The 22877-nt window shown below is 37.2% G+C and overlaps 1 protein-coding gene across 5 annotated transcripts in view; it reads left to right on the forward strand.

Annotated features, from left to right (window-relative positions):
- Positions 1 to 22877, forward strand: part of pnt (ETS transcription factor pointed) — a 416779-nt gene that overhangs the window by 125474 nt on the left and 268428 nt on the right. The gene's annotated exons all lie outside the window — the stretch shown is intronic.

The raw sequence follows: 22877 nt of genomic DNA on the forward strand, positions 1-22877 counted from the left end.
ATTATTATTATTATTATTATTATTATTATTCCATTAATTCGAACTAAATTCTCAACTTGGTAGTCTGTAAAGTATCCCCAAACAGTTATGCTACCTTCTCCGTGCTTTGCTTTAGATATTTACACGGTCAGGATGAAAGCTCTCTTCGGGATAACGACACACTTTTCGCCTTAAAAATAGTTCCCCTGAAACTTTTTTTCTGCATGTTAATATGAAAGTGAATGAAGCCATTCCCATGATGTATTTCGTCCTCAAAAAAATGAGTTTTGAACGTCCTTTTGTGACGCAAACGCCTCTTAGTTATGCAACGTTCATTGATATTATGTTTCGCATGATGCATATCTAAAAGGCTATGGACTTCTTTCCCTTAGTGTTGTTCGTGTGACAAGTTTAGGTGAATCTTAATGAACTATTATGAAATCTTCTAACTAACCATTGGTGTGACAGCCCTTTGTGGGTCTGAGTCACTTCAACGCAATCTGTTAGCGACCATCTGAACTACGTCCAGTCTAGCGACGAACACGTGGTTTCTAACAAGCGTATCAGGAGTTTTCTAGACCTAATGGCCGTCACGTTTTTTCTTTATTCACCTGATTCCCCAGTTTGCATCACGCCTCTGGGCGGACGCCGAAAATTGGGAAGCACCGGCCGGGAATCGAACCCAGGGCCACGCTAACGTGAGTCCAACGCTTTAGCGACTAGACTATAGAGTCTCCATATTATTAGATCTACACAGAATTAAATAAATTGTAATGACTGAACTTCTTTAGGAGTTTTCGTTAGGTGTTTAGTTCCAGAATCTTCTTTACGAGAAGCACCGAGTTCAGCCGTGATAGCGATTTCCGTTCCTTCTCACCACAATCTGCTTCCGTTCTGTTAAAAGAAACCACATAGCTACAACATAATCTACTCACTCGTTTGATAATAAAAATCTATGGCTGTGTCACGTTGTATCTGTCTTTTTGGAGAATGGTCCTAGTATATATGAAATATCTTAACACGTGTTGGTATAAGGAGCTTTTTTCTAATCCTACTCAGTCAATTTTTGAATATTTCAACAAAATTCGTTATTCGAATAATTGGTCGAACATTAAAAATGAATATTTGGATAATTTTAACAGGTTACAAAACCACGCTGTTGCTGCCTTAACCGCATAGGTACCCCTTCCACAGAGGCTATGTGGAAGTAGAATGTTCGAACTCGCGAGTCCGGCTCGGACTGTATTGTCCTCGAGGTCAATAAATGAACACGAGTCCTATGAGTCACCAGAGTCGACATCAATAAATGAACATGTTCTATAAGCACCAGATTCCATGTCAATAAATGAGTACGTGTCCTATGAACACAAGATTCAATGTCAATAAATGAACACGAGTCCTATTAGACACCAAAATCTAGATCAATAAATGAGCATGTGTTCTATAAGCACCAGATTCCATGTCAATAAATGAGCATGTGTTCTATAAGCACCAGATTCCATGTCAATAAATGAGCACGTGTCCTATGAGCACCAGATTTCATGTCAATAAATGAGCACGTGTCTTATGAACACCAGATTCGAGGTCAATAAATGAAGGCGAGTCCTATGAGCACGAGATTCGAGGTCAATTAACGAGCGAGAGTCCTATGAGTACCAAATTCGATTTCAAATAATTGAGCATTAGTCCAATGAACCAATTATTACCTACGGAACACTTATGGTAGTTCTATGAGTGAAAGTAACTCGCAAAGGTTATACTTTCTTCTTAGTCTGTGGCTTTTTGATAACTTTACTTTCGCCGAAGTTATAAATCATACTGTGAGCCAGTCAGGGTTTCCAGGTCATTTTTGCCAAGTCCAGGTCTATAATAGCAGAGGTCCAGTACTCTGCACAAAGCATCTTCAAAGCAGCAGTTTCTTTCTAAAATCCCCTTGCCTAGCAATACGTCTTTCCTTTTTTCCCTTCTTTTAGACATCTTTTAAACAACAGGCGGTCTATTGTTCCGAAACGCACCAAATACGCGCGAGCTGACGTTTTCTCCGCGTTTTTATTGCTTTCGCGTTTGTGATTAGCCATCCACATTTAAATGCATGGTCAGCGTATTCTAAGTGTATATATAAGCAATAAAAACGCTTTGCAAACTCTACAAATAGCCGGGGACTTAAACGAGTGCATGCTAGTTGTAACTACACCCCAAACGGTCCTCAGCAGGAATGCCAACAGGCGGGTTTTAGGGCACAGATTGCGTCTATGTGAATGTTGGGGAGGAACCATAATATTTAATTAAAAAATGGTAGAATCTAACTAGAGTGATACATTTTCGAAAGACGAAAGGTACATTTGTAGTGGCAGAATTCTAAATTTGGGGGGGGGGGGGGGAACTGAGCCCAAGGTCTCGGGAGAATCGACATCCCGAGTCCTCAGCAATCATTCTGACGAATAAGATTCCAGTATCTCAATTTGAATTGTTTGCTAAACTCCTCATGGACTAAATGCTTATTGCTGTTTGATTATTCTGTCTGATTCATCTGTGCCTATGGACCAGAAGTTGAATTTCTTTTGTATTTAAACTAGGAGTGCTGTATAACACCAAATGACGTCATCATAATCTTTTTCACCCTACAGCAGCCATTACATTTCCCTAATCAAATGGTTTGTCACATGATAGCCAACGAACTCGAAACATTTTCAGCGAGTGAACTACAGAATGTATTAATACGCAATATTTATACATGATTCAGAGAGAAGCTGTTTCAGGTACTACTTTTAAGCGATTTCAACATTTAAAAAAATCAGTTTAACGTCCTACGTTTATATACCAGTTAGGCTAAAAGATACAGTGATTAATGCAAGTGAATGATGGTGGAAGAATTTGTGGAATGAGAGTGTGGGAGGATCCACAAGTTTACTTGGCCGGGGATCAAACCAAGGATTTCACACACTGGAGGTAAGAGCTCTGCCACTGAGCCACCATGTTCCCTCTTCATTTTACAAGATAAGAGGGTAGGCGTTTAGTATTATATATATATATATATATGGTGGCGGATCCAGGATATGATCAAGGGAGGGGCTAAGCCATAGTTTGCCGTTTTATCCAGTGTAAAGCAGGATGGAAGTCCATTTTATCCAGTGTAAACCTGAGCGTCAAGGGGGAAGCTACAGCCCCTTAGCCCCCCTTGGATCCGCCCTTATATATATATATATATATATATATATATATATATATATATATATATATATATATATATATATATATATATATATATATATATATATATACAGTGGCGTATTTACGGTTGTTTCGGGAAGGGCTTTGCTAACTTTCGGGGGGGCTTTGCCTGGAAATGTGAAAATTCTGCAAGATATTTAATTTACTTTACTATAGTAACATTTCGGGGGGGGCTTAAGCCCGGAAGCACCCCCTTAAATACGCCACTGTATATATCCATATTAGCTAACACAAAATTACAGTAGCAGTCCTTAATGACAATAATAATGTTAAACTAGTATTATCTCAATTTTAAATACTCTTTCAATAATTTTTGTTTGTTTGTTTTAATTTGCTAGAAATCTGTACCGGTAATTCTCTGACATTCAGTGGTAAGGGATTTCAGGCTTGAGGCTATGTGCCTAAAAGTCGATCCAGGACGTTGAATTTCAAAATTTTATTAAATAACAAATTCTAATTGAAATTAAACTGTTTTTAATGTAATCATAGATCTTTGGTGCTTAAACTTTCTTATAGATAAACATATACAATCCAATGCAAAGGAGTGAAGCCATTTAGAACGCTGGTCAACATGGGATGATGCATTAAACACATAATAAACATGGAGCTGCTCTGAACTCCTATCCTATAGCTTGTGATGTGTGACCTTCAACGTCCGTGTTTTTTTTTTTTTTTCGTTAAACAAGAAACAACAGGTTGTTGCAATGTTGCCAAGTGAAGTTGGTCAGAAAATTGGAAATTATCCGAAACACTGCGTGATGTGTCTGAACTCAACATTGTAAGCTGATAAGTTATGTTCTATCAAAATATGAGTTAGGATTATATATTGATCATCTGTATCACGCAGTTTTCCATATCAACAAATAAAACCGAACTGAAGGTCATGCTGGAAACATTTTGCCTTAGCAGCAATAAATAAGAAGAAAATTGAAACCCTAATAATAAACGGTAAATGTCTTACTCTGTCTAATCCTAATAATAAACAATCACGCTAATAGATGTCGCTACCGGCAATATCGCTTGTCTGTCTGACGCTAATAAATGTCGCTACCTACAATATCACTTCACTTGCCTATCTGAAGCTAATATATGTCACTGTCTGCACTATTGCTTGCCTGCCTGACTCTTAATAGATGTTGGGGGCCGCGGTGGCTCAGTCGTAGAGCGTTCACCTCTGGTGCTTGGGGTCCCGGGTTCGATCCCAGCCCACCAAGTGAACTTTGTGGTGGACAAACACCGTGTGCGTGGGTTTTCTCGGGGTTCTCCCGTTTCCTCCCACTTTCTTCATTCCACCATTTCATTCATTACTCATCATCACCGTCTCCTTTAGCCTCACCGGCATAACCGTGGGACGTAAAACTCAAAAATTTCATTTCATTTCATTTTCTAATAGATGTTGCTACCTGCGCTATAGGGTGTTAAATTGTGCAGGCAGTTTGCCGATTTATATTTGCAATTTGAAAACTGTATCGTTTCAGTTTTAATTATTTCAAAATAGAACACGGCGCGCAACCATATTTAGATATGTGCATTAATATTTGTGTAAGCGCATCTTTAGTCACTTAACACCCTAATTGCATTTATTTGGTACAGGCGTGTTTTACTACAACCATTCTATCTTCAATCATGGATGCAGGACATATACAGTATATCGTTGGGCTAGACAGAGCAACGGGAAGAGGGCTCTGTCGAAACAATTTAATAACAGCTATGTAAAGTTTTGATTTTAGTTTAACGTTCGTTTCAGCAGCGAGGCTATATGAGACGTAGGTCTACGGCTTAACGTGGGATTCGAACCACATGAGCTTCCTTATGTAGAGTTACCAACTTTACAAGTTGAAAAGTTGGGACTCGGTAATTCTCTTCTGCCCCACCTTCTCATGTTTCTATGTTTCTTAATGATTGTAGTTCCTTTCTGCAATGTCATGAATGATCGCTTAGGTAATTACTTAGCAGTAAGTAGTAGTATTGCAGATGTAAAGGCACTTACGTCCCACTGTTATGCCAGTTAGGCTAAACGAGACGGTGATGATAAAATAATGAATGAAATGGTGGAATGAAGAAAGTGGGAGGAAATGAAAGAACCCCGAGAAAACCCACGCACACGGTGTTTGTCCACCACAAAGTTCACTTGGCGCGAGCTGGGATCGAACCAGGGGACCCCAAGCACCAGAGGTGAACGCTCTATCACTGAGCCACCGCGGCCCCAGAATGATGAATCCGTGATAGAACAGTTACCTCTGGTGCGTGGGGTCCTTGGTTCGCTTCCCGGCCGAGTAAATTTGTAGTAGACAACCGTGGGTTTTCCCAGGGTACTCCCACATTCTCATTCCACAATCCTTCTGTTGTCAATATTCACTTGCCTTAATTATCGGTCGACCTTTTGATAATGTTTAAAATATTTTAGTATAAAAATATAGGGCTAATACGCTGAAATTTTGTGTTAAGAGTCTTCATCCCGGCGAAATTAAAATACCGCTAATTTTACATTAATTATGTGATATCTTCAAATAGATAAAAGATAATCGAAATGTAAAACAAGAGCGCCCTAGACAATATCATTTTACATGAGATACCGTTATCACGACTCACTTATCTGCTTTCGATTTCGAGCCATTTTAAAATCGGCATTTATTTACGCGTTTCTAAACAGCTGAAAACATAAAGCCACTAGGTGACTTGTGATAACGGTACCTCATGCAAAATAATAATCTCTAAGGCGCTCTTGTTCCATATTTCAATTATCTTTTTATCTATTTGAAGATATCACATAATTACTGTAAAATTAGCGGTATTTTAATTTCGCCGGAATGAAGACTCTTAATTAGTACAGTTCATCAAAACTAGCCAAATTAAACAATGAACTCATGTAGCTTGATATAAGTTAATTGCTCATTACTTCGATTCATCGACTTCATTATACCTAGGTAGTGGAAAGCTTAGGAATTCATTTCTAAAAAGATTCCAATCAAGTAATATTTGAAAATGAAGTAAAAAAAAAAAAAAAAAAGCGCCCCATGGTGTCTTCTAGGGTATAGAAGATGGGATAATAAATGTGGATGAACGAGAAAGGAGAAAACTGATGAAAAAAAAGACAAATTCTGCGGGCACAATGCTCACATAATTTGGAGTCAAATCAAGAACCGTTCACACCAATAGTAAAACGTTATATCATTGAGTTACTTAGTTTCCAGATGTTGCTCCATCCTAGACTTTTTCCTGTGAAGGTCAATAAAATATTCCAAGGAATGAAAAGGCGCGATACTATGTACCGACACGGTAGCGTAGTCATAGTTGCATGATGGGTCAATGAAAACTTGACCCATGATCCACCACCCACCAAAATCCATCTTTTGTTTTAGAATTTCCAGCAAGCACTGCATCAGCTGTATGACCACATTCTACCAAAACAGTTTTCTTTACAATTGTAGAGCTTTCTGCACCATTTCTGTAAATAGATTTCGAATCGAAAATTGAAGAAGTGGTTTAACACCCTTCTCGAAGTCATCTTCTATTTACTTTTTCCTCATCGTGAATCAATTTATTAGGATCACGCTAAATAAGATTGTAAAGTTATTAGAATCATGGACCTTACAAGATTGTAATGTTATTAGGATTACGCTAATGAGCCTTATAAGATTGTCATGTTATTAGGGTCACGCTAGTGGGCCTTATGAGATTGTATTGTTATTAGGATTACGCTAATGAGCCTTATAAGATTGTCATGTTATTAGGGTCACGCTAGTGGGCCTTATGAGATTGTAATGTTATTAGGATTACGCTAATGAGCCTTATAAGATTGTCATGTTATTAGGGTCACGCTAGTGGGCCTTATGAGGTTGTAATGTTATTAGGATTACGCTAATGAGCCTTATAAGATTGTCATGTTATTAGGGTTACGCTAGTGGGCCTTATGAGATTGTAATGTTATTAGGATTACGCTAATGAGCCTTATAAGATTGCCATGTTGTTAGGATCACGCTAGTGGGCCTCATGAGATTGTAATGTTATTAGGATCACGCTAGTGGGCCTTGTAAGATTGTAGGATCACGCTACGTACACCCGTCCAGTATTCCTCACGATAACTCTTGAACAAAAGCGAATTTTGTAATTCTGTTACTTTTAAACAAACAATTTGAGTTATTATATTGGCCAAGTTCGATAATGGGTCCAATCCATTAATATCTACACAGGTGACGGTGACTTTAAATGTGGTTATTCATATCCCATATATCAATATATTTTACGTGACCCTCTTTACTGTCGTTACCAGTTTATTAATTTTGTCGTCGTATATCTACCTAATAAATATTGAATACTAATCGCTGTAGTTTTCTTAGTTAACAGAAAATGTCCTTGGATTTATTCTATCAATGAAAATCCACTTCTTTACAGTTGAGTTCCATGTTAAAAAATGACGCTCGTTTCTTCTTTTGGCGCAATTTTTAGTGATGCTTGTTCTTGATTGATTAATAATTGATAGCTGAAAATGTGTAGAGGTGAGAGCCAATATCAACTACTGCGTAAAAGTGGTAGCTTTTGTAATGTTAATTGAGTTAAAAACCTTTGTAAGGGGAAGGAGCAGAGGTTGATTTCCTTTGAGTAACTGACGACCGCCTGCGGATGATAAAGGATGTGCTCTTGTCCCGCGGTCCAGTCAAAGCGGGTACGCGGGGAGAGGAAAAAAGCTTAAGACCTGTTGAGCGAGAGCCGGGCGGAAGCGATCGCCTCTTCTTGCGTTGGTTTACGCCCTTCTTACCCATTCATTGAATAACTTGAAAGCCCTCAGGCTGGCTGGCCAATGAACCGACCACGATTACAGTGTTGCCACATCACCCATCTTGAATCAATGGATAGATGGTGTGAGTAAAGTGACGTTGCCACTACGTCACTTTCGCTGATGGAGGCTCTTTTGGACACTGGTCACGTACGGCTCTTATGATACCTGTCTCTTCCTCCCTCCCTGCTGCAGAAGAAGATACAAATTACCTCTTAGCTACTGATCTTACCTCTACAAGACCTGCTTGAATTTCTATCAGCATCTTCCACTAAAAGCCCTTTGTTTAATGCCAGTGCTAAACGAAAAAAAAAAAAAAAAGATCTAATGTAGATCAGGTTTATCTTCTTTCCTTAAAAAAACGTAGAAGTATAATTTCTTTCTTACATTATTCAATAATAACTTGATGTATATAAACATTTTAATAAAATCAAACATCTGTTACTGGGAAAATATTGAGCTTATACAGGATTTAATCCGTGAGAAATTAGATTTACTGAAAAGAGAAAGCAGCGTGTCTGCCCAGTCTTAGTACTATTGGAATAATTGGAAGCCATACTCATCACTGAAATTGAACCAATGATATTATCGTAAGTACTGTGCTCTGACAGCAGTTACACTTCCTGTATACACTGAGAATATATTTCGTTGTTTTCACGTAAGAGACTCTCCTTAATATACCTTCTATCACATCTCAATAACACAATTTCTTCCCAAATAACATTCTATCCAGTTTCTTTTCCTCTCTATAACTATCTCTACGTATTGTTTTTCTCTTCCCCCAACACTTACTCTGACTTTCTTTTACTGTATCTTCTATCACAATTCTAACAATACAATTTCTTCCCAACTAATATTCTATCCACTTTCTTTTCCTCTTTATAGCTATCTCCACTATTGTTTATCTCTTCTTTAATAGTTACTCTTTCCTTTTAACATAGCTTGTATTACATCCCTAATAACACAATTTCTTCTTAATAACATGCTAACCAATTTATGTTTCTCTTATTAACTATCTCCAATATTATTTCTTTCTCCATCCATATCTTCTACCGTGCTTTTCATACTTCAACCAATTTCTTCTCCTCTTTTAACTATTTCAAGTATCCTTCTCTTTCTTACTTTTGCTGACATTTTCCTCACTATCTCTTTTCGTTCCATTCTGTTAGTTTTCTCCATTATTTCCCATAAGCACGTTTTGGATGCATTCAAACGTTTTTTATTCTTTTTTCATAGTACCAACGTTTTTTACTTCGTAGAATAGAGCAAAGCACATGGAACTTTTTTAGTCTTTTTTTCATAACCATTTTTTTTACTAACGTCCTACAAAATATGCAAGAAGCCACAGTGGCTTAATAGTAGAGCGTTTATTTGTAGTATTTTGGGTTCCTGGTTCGATCGCAGCTCTCGCCCAGTGGACTTTGTGGTGGACATACATCGTGTATAAAGGCCGCGGTGACTCAGTGGTAGAGCGTTTGCCTCTGGTGCTTGGGGTTCCGGATTCGATCTCAGCCCCCGCCAAGTAAACTTTGTGGTGGACAAACACCGTGTGCGTGGGTTTTCTCGGGGTTCTCCCACTTTCTTCATTCCACCATTTCATTCATTACTCATCATCACCGTCTCCTTTAGCCTAACCGGCATAATCGTGGCACGTAAAACTCAAAGATTTCATTTTACATCGTGTGTATACATTTTCTTCTCAAATAATATTCTATCCACTTTGTTTTCCTCTTTATAACTATCTCCAGTATTGTTTTTCTCTCCTCCATTACCTTCTTCTGTATCTTTTATCACAATCCTAACAATACAATTTTTAATCTCCCACTTCTCGGTTTCCTCCCACTTTCTTCATTCCATTATTTCATTTATTCTCATCATCATCGTCTCCTTTAGCCTTTACGACATAATTGTTGAACATAAAAGTTGTTTTTGTTTATAAAATTTGTTTTCCCTGTTTTTAGGGAGTCTGTAATTCTTCGTTACTTACTTTTATTTCTCATTCACGTTTCCGATTTTAGTTAGTAGTAATACCTAAGTATTTAAAATAAATAAATTATTTGTTCTAGTTTCATCCCTTTGACTTCTATATTTGAAAATGTTCAAGGCTAATAAATTTGCTGTTTTCTTTAACTCTTACACTTTTTTTCCCTGAAAACATTAATATTAGACAATTCATGTTTAAGGTCAGTGATAGAAGGTGGTACGGATTCATTTTAGGAGCAAGTGAGCAAGTCCTGTCTTATTGTTATCGGCACATTCTTTTTCAACTATCTGAGCTTGTTAAAAAAAAAACTAGGTTTCATGTTTATTTCTTGAAGTTTAGTGTCCCGTTTCAGCACCGAGGCTATGTCAGACGAGGATCTACAATACAAGTAAATGTGGATTACGAACAATCGTAACATCTTCAATGCTCTGCTACCAGGAATCGAACCCGGGGCCCCGTGCATGGCCATTAGACTACCAGAGATAGCACTAATGTTGCATAACTAGTGTAGAAGCGATAGAAATTTTACAAACTCATATGTACGAGTTGTATGCGGAAGTTAGTATCGTTTTCAAATTAATACTAAAACAGGTTTGTTCAAACCAAGCTTACGACCTCCATTCCAAAAAAAAAAAAAAAAAAAAAAACCGAACTTTTGAATTGAAAACAAATAGTATCACTAGTGCCATCTGTTGTAATATTTTACCGGTAGATGGCGTAGTCCCTCATTGACAACTGGTATAAATGTCATGACATTTGGATGCACGGCAACAAAGTTATTGCGTTTCAACTGTCAGTGTGTTGTGTACATCGGTCGGAAAATGAGTTTCAAACAACGAGCTGCAATTGAGTTTTGTGTTAAACTGGGTAAAACTTTTAGTGAAACGCACCAAATGCTACAAAATGCATATGGTGATGAGTGTCTATCCCGTACGCAAGTTTACGAGTGGTTCAGGCGATTCAAATCGGGTAGAGAGACGCTGGATGATGACGAAAGATCAGGCCGTCCCAGAACCGGATTATCGGAAGAAAACATCGAAAAAGTGCGTGAATTCATCAAACATAACAAAAAATCGTCGGTGAAAGTTATTGAAATGGAATTAGGCATTCCTCAAACAACCGCATACCGCATTTTGACCGAAGTTTTGAGCCTTAAGAAGGTTAATTCGCGGTTTGTACCACACAAACTCACCGAAGACCAAAAAGTTGATCGAATTGCGCATTGCAAAGACATCGTTAAAAGTGCTCGGCAGGATCGAAACTTCTTGAAATCGATTGTAACTGGTGACGAGACGTGGTGTTTTGAATATGAGCCCGAAACAAAGCGGCAAAGTACTGAATGGAGAGCGCCGGATGAAGGAACACCCAAAAAAAAGTCGCTTGGTGAAGTCAAAAGTTAAGGTGATGCTGATTTGTTTTTACGATTCAAAGGGAATTATCCACAAAGAATTTGTTCAGCCCGGCCAGACAGTCACTGGAGAGTTTTACTTGGGCGTCATGAAGCGTTTGCTGGCAAGAACTCGTCGTATTCGGCCCGAATATCGCGAAATCGGCAGTTGGACTCTTTTGGACGATAATGCACCATCACATCGTTCGCGACTTGTAACTGAATTTTTGGTCAAAAATCACATTATTCGGTTGCTTCATCCGCCCTATTCACTAGATCTCGCTCCGTGCGATCTCTATCTGTTCCCGAAACTGCATTTGGCGATGAAAGGAAAGTGGCACGCATCGATTGATGCCATTGAGAAGGCAACTACCGCCATCCTAAAGACCATTCCAATAAAGGACATGGAGTAGTCGTTTGACAACTTCTTGGAGCGTGCAAATATGTGTATCGACGCAGAAGGGGAATACATTGATTAATAAAAATGATTTGTTCCAAAATGTACATTGCTTTTTTGTTTTTTTAAAACGTTCGGTTTCTTTTGGAATGGAGGGTGTATTTTGACATGAAATAACACACCTTAAACTATTTTTCGACATAGTTTCCACCAATATTCAAACACTTATCAGAACGGGTTACCAACTTGTTCAAACCTTCCTCAAAGAAACATCCCGCCAGTGAAGACGACCATAATTTTACAGCATTTTTTCTTTTTCTTTCTTTCTTTTCTTTCTTTCTTTCTTTCTTTTTTTTGCGCGCGTTGTTATTACTTTCAAAGCGCTAACCGCCGAGCTCACGCTTCAGGTACAGAAACAAGTGGTAGACGGCGCCAAGTCGGGGCTGTACGGCGGGTGGTCAAGCTGTTCCCATCCTAACTGTCGGATTAACATTTGGGTGGTACCAGCAGTATGGGACGAGCATTGTCATTGAGCAACGCAACTCCTTTACTGAGCATCCTTCTCCTTTTGTTTTGGATTGCACACCGACGTTTTCTCAGAGTCTCACAGTATCGTTCCGCATTCATGGTTTCACGCTGAGTACGAAGTCAACCATCCCTGGCCGGATGTTTCGTTGAGGAAGGTTTGAACAAATTGGTCACCCGCTCTGTGAAGTGTTCGAACATTGGTCGAAACTATGTCGACACACAATTTAAGGGGTGCTTTTTGTTGTAAAAATAAATTTGGCTTGAAGAAAAATGTTTTAGTATTTCTTTCAAAACTGTACTTACTTTTCGGACACGCTTCGTATCAAAAATTTACAATTTTATGTGACAAATCAGGTGTAACATGAGCAGTATTAACTTATCACTTTTACTATTGCTCCTGTGGAGTTAATTTTGAGTTTAACGTCCCTTTCATAAGCGAGTCTATATATGACGGGACCTACTGATTAATGTGGAATTTGAATACTTGAGCTCCCGCCGTGAATCGAACCCGGGTCTCCCACGCCAAAGGCGCGTGCGCTAACCGCTTAGCCACGGAGGAGCTCACTATTGTTCTTGTGTTTTACGGCTTATTAAAATCGCTTGCAAAGCTTTTATGATTTGCTATTCATCCCCCAGCCTAATTCTTTCTCGCTTCTCGTAGTGTGTATTTCCGCCTAAGACTATAGATATACGTAACACATGTAAATCTATGAGAAATGTTGAACGAAACCACGAGAAATATCTCTTTACAGGAAGCTGAACGTAAATAAAGGGAAAAAAAACTTAGGATATGCCTGTTTCCAGACAATGATTTATTTACAGGTGTCTGTAGATATAGTAAATCAATCTGTTGATTGCAAAAATTAAGAGCTCGGCCGGGTTTGGAGGAAGGGGGGAAAGGAAAAGCATCTCTAACGGCAGTTTGTCATCCTGTTATGTGGGCGATGCAGTGCAGCTACAAACATGCTTTGCAGCAATTCTGGTTCCCTGTATGAATCGAGGGAGGACAGGAAGGCAAGCGCAAGGAGCGACTATCTGTGAATGAATTGATGGAAGGCCTAACCTGGTTTCCATTCTACTTCGTTTGCCATCCCTCCGTACAATTCAATAGAAGAAGGCCTAAGTGAAAAAAAAAAAAAAAAGAAAAAAAACCGACAACTACAGAGGAAGCTACCAAGCTATTATTAGCGTTGTACATGCCCCCTGTACGTCTTGCTCCTCTTGCCTGTTCCTGGTTTTTCTTGTTTTCTCTTGAATGAAGTTGGAGCAGGGCAGAGGGGGGCATGTGGGATCATCGGCCCTGCACAGCCTCGAGCACAGGAGCCGGGTCACAGAGCCGCACTGGCAGCTCGCCCGCTCCACTCCACACTGCACGGCAAATTTTGGCTCAAGACGTAAGAAAGACCTCATTCAATCCCGTTGATTGGCGATAGAGGCTTCAAGCAGAGAGAAAGAAGATTCATTGCATACGGGAAGCGGTTGTTCTTGGATGCGAACCCAGAGAACTTCGTGTTAAATGCTGCATGTTCTGGCTTCTGGGTTTGGGTTGGATTTCTGCCAGACAGCATTGAATCTACCGGTTGTGCATTTCCGAAGTTTGAAATTTTATATTTGATATTTCAGTGATATTGGCAAAGATGGTTTGCTTCACATTTAAAGCAGTTATGTCTTAGATAGAATTACAGATGAAATGAGATTAGCTTTTAACATAAAGCATACATGTTGTTTGTCCGGAATAATCCAACAACAAAATTTTGTACAATAGCCTATATTGCAGATATACAGTACATTCAACATATCTAACCCATGACTATATAATTGATGTACAGTCGTGATTTTAAAAATTTGAACACCTATCTACATTTGAAATGTAGTATATATACAAAACTAACTCTATGGCCCATGGAACCCGGAGGTTCAACCGCGTTCACAAAAACTTTCTATCGATTTCTGTCCTTAGCCAACTGGATCCAGTTTCTACTATGTATTCCTATTTCTGCGAGATCCATCTTAATGCTGTCTTCCCATCTGCGCCTTGACTTTCCTACTAGTCTTTTTCTGATTGGATTTCTAGTTAAAAATTTGAAAGCGTTTCTTCCATTCTGGCTATATGACCTGCCCACCTGAGCCTCCTAGACTTGATGTTTGGCGAATGGTATAAATTTTTCAGTTTCTCGTTATGAAGTTTCCACCATTCCCGTTCCTCTTGGATCCGAATATTGGTCTTAGGACCTTGTTCTCAAATACTTTCAGTCTGTGTTCTTCCCTCAGAGTAAGCGACCATGTTTCGCAACCATATAGGACAACAGGCATGATTATAGTTTTATATATTTTAAGATTCAAATTTCTCGACAGAATTCGCGACGACAAAAGAGTTTGAACTGACAGTATATATATAGTGAGAACTAAATCAAATGAATATGGAATTTCTTTGACCGCTTGAGTACTTTAGCTAGAGGCGAACTATTAGAATTTTCTATGTACGGTTTACAAGAATATGGCCATCTAAACCAAGATAGGTAGCCAAGATTAAAATAAATGAATAAATAAGATTCTACGTTAGTTTTTTTTTCAAATTTGGGATGAATTTTCGCCAAAATATGCTGAAAATTTTCTTAAAACTTACAAAATTTACAGAAATCAATGTTAAAATCTCTGTTCGTTTGAAAAAAAGCAATAAAAATGAATGAGCTAGAAAACAAACGTTACGCTGGCAGTCAATATTGTTTTTAACACTAATAATAATAATAATAATAATAATAATAATAATAATAATAATAATAATAATAATAATAATAATAATAAATCTGATGAAATTTGTCTCAAGAAGGCTGTTAACAGTCATTTCCAGTGTTTCTTCCAGACCTGTTTTTTTTTGGGGGGGGTCACTCCCTCCGGAGCTCTGACAGTACCCTCCCGGATCAGGCCAAAATAATAAGTTTCCCCCGGAATACTAAGTGTGCCCTTCCGGAACCTTATTTCTGAAAGAAACACTGATCTTTTCCTTGTTCGATTAAGAATTCTTTTTCTCTTGTATGTTTAAAACAAATGCAGCAACCATTCTATGATGTTATTGTAATATCGGAAAAAAGTATTAAATTATTTCTTGGTTTCCGTGGAAAAAGCTTTTAGTCACCTTTTGTGATTACCATTTTATTCGTTGTGTGTGTGTTTTTATCATATCCTGATAACTTTCCTTCAAACAGTCGCTGTATAGTTTCTTCGGAGACGGAATGGTGTTGGAATGGCCCACCACAGCCAGTTCCTTCTTCCCTTTGGCCCTCGCCCCGGGGAACCAAGATAACGCAATCCTTTCTGATTGGTGAAGACTGTGTCCGCTGACATCATTTGTGCATTGTGGTTTCTGCAACGTAATCCGTGCTTCCTGTCCGTTCGACGAAATTATTTCATATTGTATTTTTTTTATTTAAAAAAAAAATCCGTAAACCCCGCCTCTCTTGGTCTTTTGTTTTTTTTTTTAACCCCCTTTGATTATTTTTTTGTTTTCTTTTTGTGGATAGCAAAAGTATTTGTTGGTGGTCGAATTGTTTGGCGGACGTCCGTGTCGGTGTCCAAAGGAAAGAGTCTTCCAAAAGAAGCGGAAAGGGAAGAAGGCGTCTGCATGGGAAGGAATTGGAAAACCACCCCCCAGCATCCTCAGGTAATACTCATGTCATAATGCTTCTGGATGGAGATCCAACGCTTTGCACCACGGATTATGCTTCGGCTACGCTTATCTTTAATTTACGAAGAAAGAAGAAATGTCTGTCAACAAAATTAGTTTTGTCACAGCGTTCTGACCCGAGAGACTAGTAGAAGCTAGTAGGGCAGCCAGTTTTTTTCACCCTGTAATTGAAAAAAAAAAGTATACGGAAAATTAAAATTAAGATATTCTTAAGAAAATTAAAATTAAGAAGACGCCAATATTCTGACCTTTTGTTGACAATAACGAACAGTATGAAATCTTTTGAATGTTGGAAATTTAAAACTTATAAAATACTACTCAATGAACTAACCAGTGCCAGGTTTACGTATAAAGCTAAACAAACTATAAGCTTAGGGCCCCACTCGCTTGGGGGCCAAAAAAATTTAAAGAAAAAAATGCTGTAATGTAATTTCCAAATAACAACAAAATCAAATCAAATAAGATAAAACACACATACAACAATGGTGTTTTGTATTGTTATGTACTAGGCTTTTATGAAGCAAGTAATAGGGCTCTGTTTCTCAGCCCCACTTGTAATGAGGCCCCTTTTATCCAGCCCCACTTATAATGTAACACCTGTTTCCCAGCGCTTCTTGTAATGGGCCCTTGTTTCCACTTAGATATCCACTAGGTCTATAAATTAGCATATATTCAAACCCAAACAACGGCGACATTTTGTCGCTGGAAAAGAAAGCTTAACGTATAAAGGGCCGCTAAAGCTTAGCTTGACGTATAAAGGACTCCTTTCAATAGCTTAGGGCCCCATCAAGCCTAAATCTGGCACTGGAACTAACAGTGTCTGACAATTATGGTGATTTTTCACCTATTGGAAAAAAAACTGGAAAAAAATATTAATCCATTTAAAAGCATTTTGCAGAATCTATCTGACTCTCTTTCTAAGATGACGGTTTCTTTATCATCTCTTCTATTTACTGAAATTGAAACGCAGCTAATAAAAAGAGTAGGTAAGAAATACCGAGCCGAGTAGACTTTAAAAAAAAAAATCGTAGGTAAATTTACATAAAACGGTGGCAATCTGTTTGCCAAGCCTCTATGTAAATCAATTTATACCCATAAAGTAAAATTACTAATATGAAATGGTATAAAATTTAATTTTTATCAATAAAAATATATTCAATAAATATATTCAAAATATATACAATAAAAATTTTCTTATAAATTTACTGTGAATTTGCAAAAAAAAAAAAAGAAAAAAAAGCAAATTTTGCAATTTAATCTAAGGAAATGTATATCAACTTACAAAATAAAGGATAAATGATTTTACATTGATATTTTATAATTTTCACTACAAAATTTTTTCCCCAGTTTAATTAACACGCATGGTCACGGGTTCTAATCCAAGTGAGGGCACTTAATAAAATAAATATTTAATTATGCACTGATTTGGTTATGACCAATCCTAAAGTAAAGAAATATATATAAATATAGAGAAATTTAGAGTCTAATATTTGTTATTTAATGTAAAATACGACGCTATTGTACGTTAAGAAAAATATTAGGATTTCATTTTTAAATTTTTGTTTGCTTGTTTAAAATCTCTTACGATGTGTAGGAGAAACTAGAATTGATTCAGTTTTTATGTATGTTTTTTGTTTAAAATAGGATTTTAATTAAAATAAGTACACAAAAACTAATAGGAAAATTAAGATAGTTTTGTTATCCTGGTTTAAAATAATATTTAAAAGAAACTGCAGTTTTGAATGAAAGCTTGTCGACTAAATTGGAAAATGTGGTAGCTCGAAATAGTCCGACTAAATTGGAAATTGTGGTAACTCAAGAAATGTTCAATTAAATTGGAAAATGTGATAACCCGAAATACGTCCGACTAAACTGGAAAATGTGGTATCTTGAAATACGTCCGACTAAACTGGAAAATGTGGTATCTTGAAGTACGTCCGACTAAACTGGAAAATATGGTATTTTGAAGTACGTCCGACTAAACTGGAAAATGTGGTAACTCGAAATGTGGGAATGTTCGTACTATCAGACGACGTCAAAATAAAAACCAGTTAATTGGTGCTTAATGTTTCCTCTAAGAATTTTAAATAAATAAAGAAATTTAATTAATTTTGCTAAAACTTAAAAGACAGTTCATTCGTTTTTTAGAATAATCCAATAGATCTTTGTATAAATGACCTGTATACTCAATCACTAATCATATTTTTTGGGGGGGAGGGGGTGAAGGATTTTACATTTACTACTTTAACTGACGTGTAAGATGAATAAAAACCATATGGAAAATATGCAGGAGTCAGCATAAAAGCGTAAACCGCTCTTAATTCATTTTATTTTTTTAAAAAAAGTGAATAATGCTTCTGTAAAGTTCGCATATTTCTTAAAATTACTCTGTTTTCCATAATCAAGTAACTTGGGTTTGAATAATGCAATATTTATATAAACCTGGATAATTAAATGTTTTAGCTATCTGCTAGCGAAATAATTCGGTAATCTCTAAAAGGAAGATAATTAGTTCAATTACACTAATAATAATAATAATAATAATAATAATAATAATAATAATAATAATAATAATAATAATAATAATAATAATAATAATAATAATAATATGAAACAAGTGTATGGCGATGTTCTGAACGTAAAGTAAAATGTGCCGTCAATCAAAAAAGGTTGAGAACCACCGGCTTAGACTTGAAATCGATTGATTGATATGGTAGAGTGATTTTAGTCCTTCCACAATAAAAAAAGAGAGAAAGAAGAAGCTCCCCGCTTTTACTATAAAAGACAGATTGAAAAAATGAAATGAAATCTTCTGAAACCTTCGATTATGCCGGCTAAACTAAAAGAGACAGTGATGATGAGAAATGAATGAAATGGTGGAATGATGAAAGTGGGAGGAAACAGGAGAACCCCGAAATATCCCCACTTACACGGTGTTTGTCCACCACAAAGTTCACTTGGCGAAAGCTGGGATCGAACCATGGACCCCATGCACCAGATATTTATTTATTTATGACTTCTTTTACATGGTGAAGTTAAGGCTCCCGAGACCTTAACCACGTGCATACATTATTTAAAAAAAAAAAAAAAAAAAACACCAATACACCAATACATAGAAAAATATTAACAATTACAAAAGGAAAGTAAATATAAAACCGATTGAATCCCAATGCGTACTCAGTAAATGTTTCTACCCGGACTACCCGTAAGAGAAACTATATTTTGCAGTTTCGAGTTTAAGATAGGCTTTGAGTAGTAGTAGTAGTATTGTTGATTTCGGCAAATATGTGTAGCGAACGTCTTTGATGTTAGTTATCGTTAATTAGAATTAATGTGATGATGACATAATGAAGGCATTGTTTTCGTTAATCTTTCGAAAGTGAATAACATTGCACAGGATATGTTTGTTCGTTACTATTTAAAAAAAAGAAGAAGATCGAAGGAGCCGAAGTGTCCGTTGACCACCTGTTGTCATTCGTCTCGTGAAACTTTGTACAGCTGCAGCCTGTTGTCGACGTCTACAAAGAAATGAAATGAAATGAAAATGGTTCAGTCGCTCGCTTGCTTGCTTGTTCCTCAACAAATTCACGCGTCGTCCGACGAACGCCAAGTGTGTTGTTGCTAGATGTCGCTGAGCTTTTTTCCCCTGTGTACGGAGTAGGGGCGAAGGGTAACTCAACCTTCGAGAAAATTCAATCATCTCGGCTGCTCTAAACTTGTTACTCGGAGGAAGGCCGGCGCATTTGCCGTACATTAGAGGAAGACTCGCGCCCGGAGATTGTTTGCATATGGAGAGCTAACGAAGTTGTTTCACATTTTTTTATTCATTTCTTACAAGGGGACAGTCAATCGCAATATGCTTGTAAACACTGTTACCAGGTATTGGTGATGCAAGTGGTGGAGACACGGGGAAAAAATTGTGACCTTCCGGTGATATACGGACGAAATTTCGTTATAGTGTCACCATTGGTAGCGTCCTTCCTGAGTAAAAGTCGTAAGAAAAATATGTTGTAGTAGTATAAAAATGAAGAGAAAGGTGAAATATAAAACGTGTACGGAGCCCATTCGTGGAAGTAAGCAAGTTAGTGACATGTCTTGTGTATTTTTCACGGATTGTCCACACACGCACAAAATTATGTATCAAAACACCTTCGGAGCACTGAAATATAGTCAGCGCTATATTCTGATCCAATATTATATTATACGAATTTTGAAAATGGAAATACAGCTTTCGAATTTCGTGTACACGACGACTGGTATGGATATGTATGTCTTTTCTGTCGTATTGATGATACAAGTTACTTGAACAAATCTATTATTACGTGACGAGAAAATAGATTTTCTCATTAAAGCACAATTTATTGTCCTTATTCTCATTTTCTGTGAGTCTAAACAAAAGACTAGAGGCATTAACGAAAGAAAACAAATGATTTGACGATTTTTTTTCAGAATTATTTTTCCCAGTTTTGTCAAGGTGGATGCTGGCTTGGTACCTTTGAAAAATATATCCCTGACCGATTTCTATCCTCTTCCTTTTTCATTATTTTTGTAGTTATAGTTGTTGATGGTTGATTACTCTATTGTAAATTAACCTTATTAATGGATTTGTTCTTAATGGCTCAGATCTTGAGAGGAATGTACCATTCCCAAGAGGAACGGAAATAGGTAATGGTAGAAACTTCATAATTGATACTGCAAGAACTGCATAATTGATACTGTTTACTAAAAACATTGTTAGAATCATCAAATCTAGGAGGCTTGAGGTAGGAAAGTCATGTAGCTAGAATAAAAGAAAGTAGGAACGCTTTCAAAGTTTTAACTGGAAATCCAATCGAAAAACGACCATTAGGAAGATCTACTTGCAGGTGGGAGGACAATATTAAGATGGATCTAACAGAAATAGGAATACAAAGTAGGAATTGGATCCAGTTGGCTAAGGACAGAAGGCAATGGAGAGCTTTTGTGAACGCAGCATTGAACCTCCGGGTTGCATAGGTCATAGAATTAGTTAGTTAACGGTTCAGTCAAATACGGACCAGGAACACATAACAAATTTTAACGTGACTCGAGGGAAACAAAGCCCTTCACTGCCTTTTCCGCTTGCCTAGTGACTACCTCACGAACTTTTGATCCACAAGTCCCGAGTTCGAATTCCTGGTAGAAGAGGCTTCAATTGTGAACCTATTACGGTGGTTCAAATTCCGGTCCATGTCTTATACAGCGTCGGTGCGAAAAAGAGCTGCTGAACTCCAAGGAACCAACCAAAATCCTTTCCAACTCTTAATATCGCTTGACGTAAACAAAAAGTGAGATTCTCCTAGACTAGAGATTGCCTTTGGGCAGAACACTCAAGCCCTCTTAATTTTACCCATTAAGAAGCCTAATCAATGCGAAATTAAAATGCCGCTAATTTTATAGTAATTACATGATATCTTCAAATAGATAAAAGATAATCGAAATGTGGAACAAGAGCGCGCTAGACAATATTATTTTGCATGAGGTACCGTTATCACGAGTCAACCTAGTAGCTTTCCTTTTGCAACCATTTAGAAAGGCGAAAATAAGTGCCAGTTTTCTACATGGCTGGAAATCGAAAGCAGATAAGTGAGTTGTGATAACGGTATCTCATGTAAAATAAAATTGTCTAGCGAGCTCTTGTTCCGTTTTTCGATTATCCTTTATCTATTTGAAGATGTCACATAATTATGGTAAAGTTACCGGTATTTAATTTTGTCGTGATTGGGCCTCTTAAAGAGGGAAAAACTAAAAACAAAAAAATCGTTCTGTATTTGACTACGCAACCTTACCACTATTTTTATGTTTTACCTTAAAAAAAAAAAAAAAAAACTTGAATTGAAACGAAAAATGTTTATCTGAAAATTTTGTTATCAAAGAAGCAAATAAAGCAATGTTGAAGAAAGAAGCTTTTCTCATTAAATTATAAATCTGTTGACGTCATTATTCTAATTTCCTGTGTTTCCTTGTGGGCTTAGAGGCGAATGGATTGCTGAAGGGGAATGAGGGGGATGAGTTATTGATCAGCAAAAAGAAATAAAGAAAATTCACGAGATTTATTGTTTGACTTTTCGTATCGCAGCGAGGTGGCAATCTTCCAGAAAACTACTTAGGTGATTTTTTTTAAAATAAATATTATTGTTTTTTTTTTTAAATAAAATTGCCATGAATAATTTGTTCATCTTTCCTTCGTCCTTCCCCCTTCCCCCTCCGTCCTAGTCTCTTTGTTGTAGAGCAGAAGGAATAGGCTGTGAAAGGAGCAGAAAAAAAAGTAAGAAGAGGAGAGGAGAGTTTTATAAGAAGGAACACGTGGCTTCGTTTCTGACTGTATTGTGCTTGCGAAAAATAGTTTTATATGCGTGTGGAGGGTCTATGGATGATGACCGGGTGGGGCCTTTTTTTTTCTCTTGTTCAGGTATTCTTATTCACGGACATAAAAATCCAGAATGAATGAATGAATGAATGAACCAACCTATATAGTGCTTGGACAGGAAATACTTGTTTCTCTCGAGCATTATGTGTTGTGTACTACACACACACGCGCGTGCACACATATATACATACCCTTCTATATATGCATGTTTACATCTGTTCTTCAAGATTTCTCTCTCCCTTTCTAAGAGAACGTAGTTAAGTCAGTCTTCAGAATATAGAGCCGTATTTGTGCTTTTCAACATCAGCAGTGATTCAGAAAATCGTTTTATCATAATCCCACACAAACAGATCTCTATTCTATCTTTTTTTTTTTTTTTTTTAATCCTGTAGTTTTTCTGTGTATGGCATGCCTACAGTCTTTTATAACTCGTTTCAGGAAGTTACTCGCATTATGAAAAATGTCGTGTCCCGAATCTAATTTTCGTTTACTAAAATAATGAAGATCCTGTTTAATACACT

Source organism: Thermobia domestica, chromosome 11 (assembly GCF_964235325.1).
Source record: "Thermobia domestica chromosome 11, izTheDome1.hap1.1, whole genome shotgun sequence".
NCBI lineage: Eukaryota > Metazoa > Arthropoda > Insecta > Zygentoma > Lepismatidae > Thermobia > Thermobia domestica.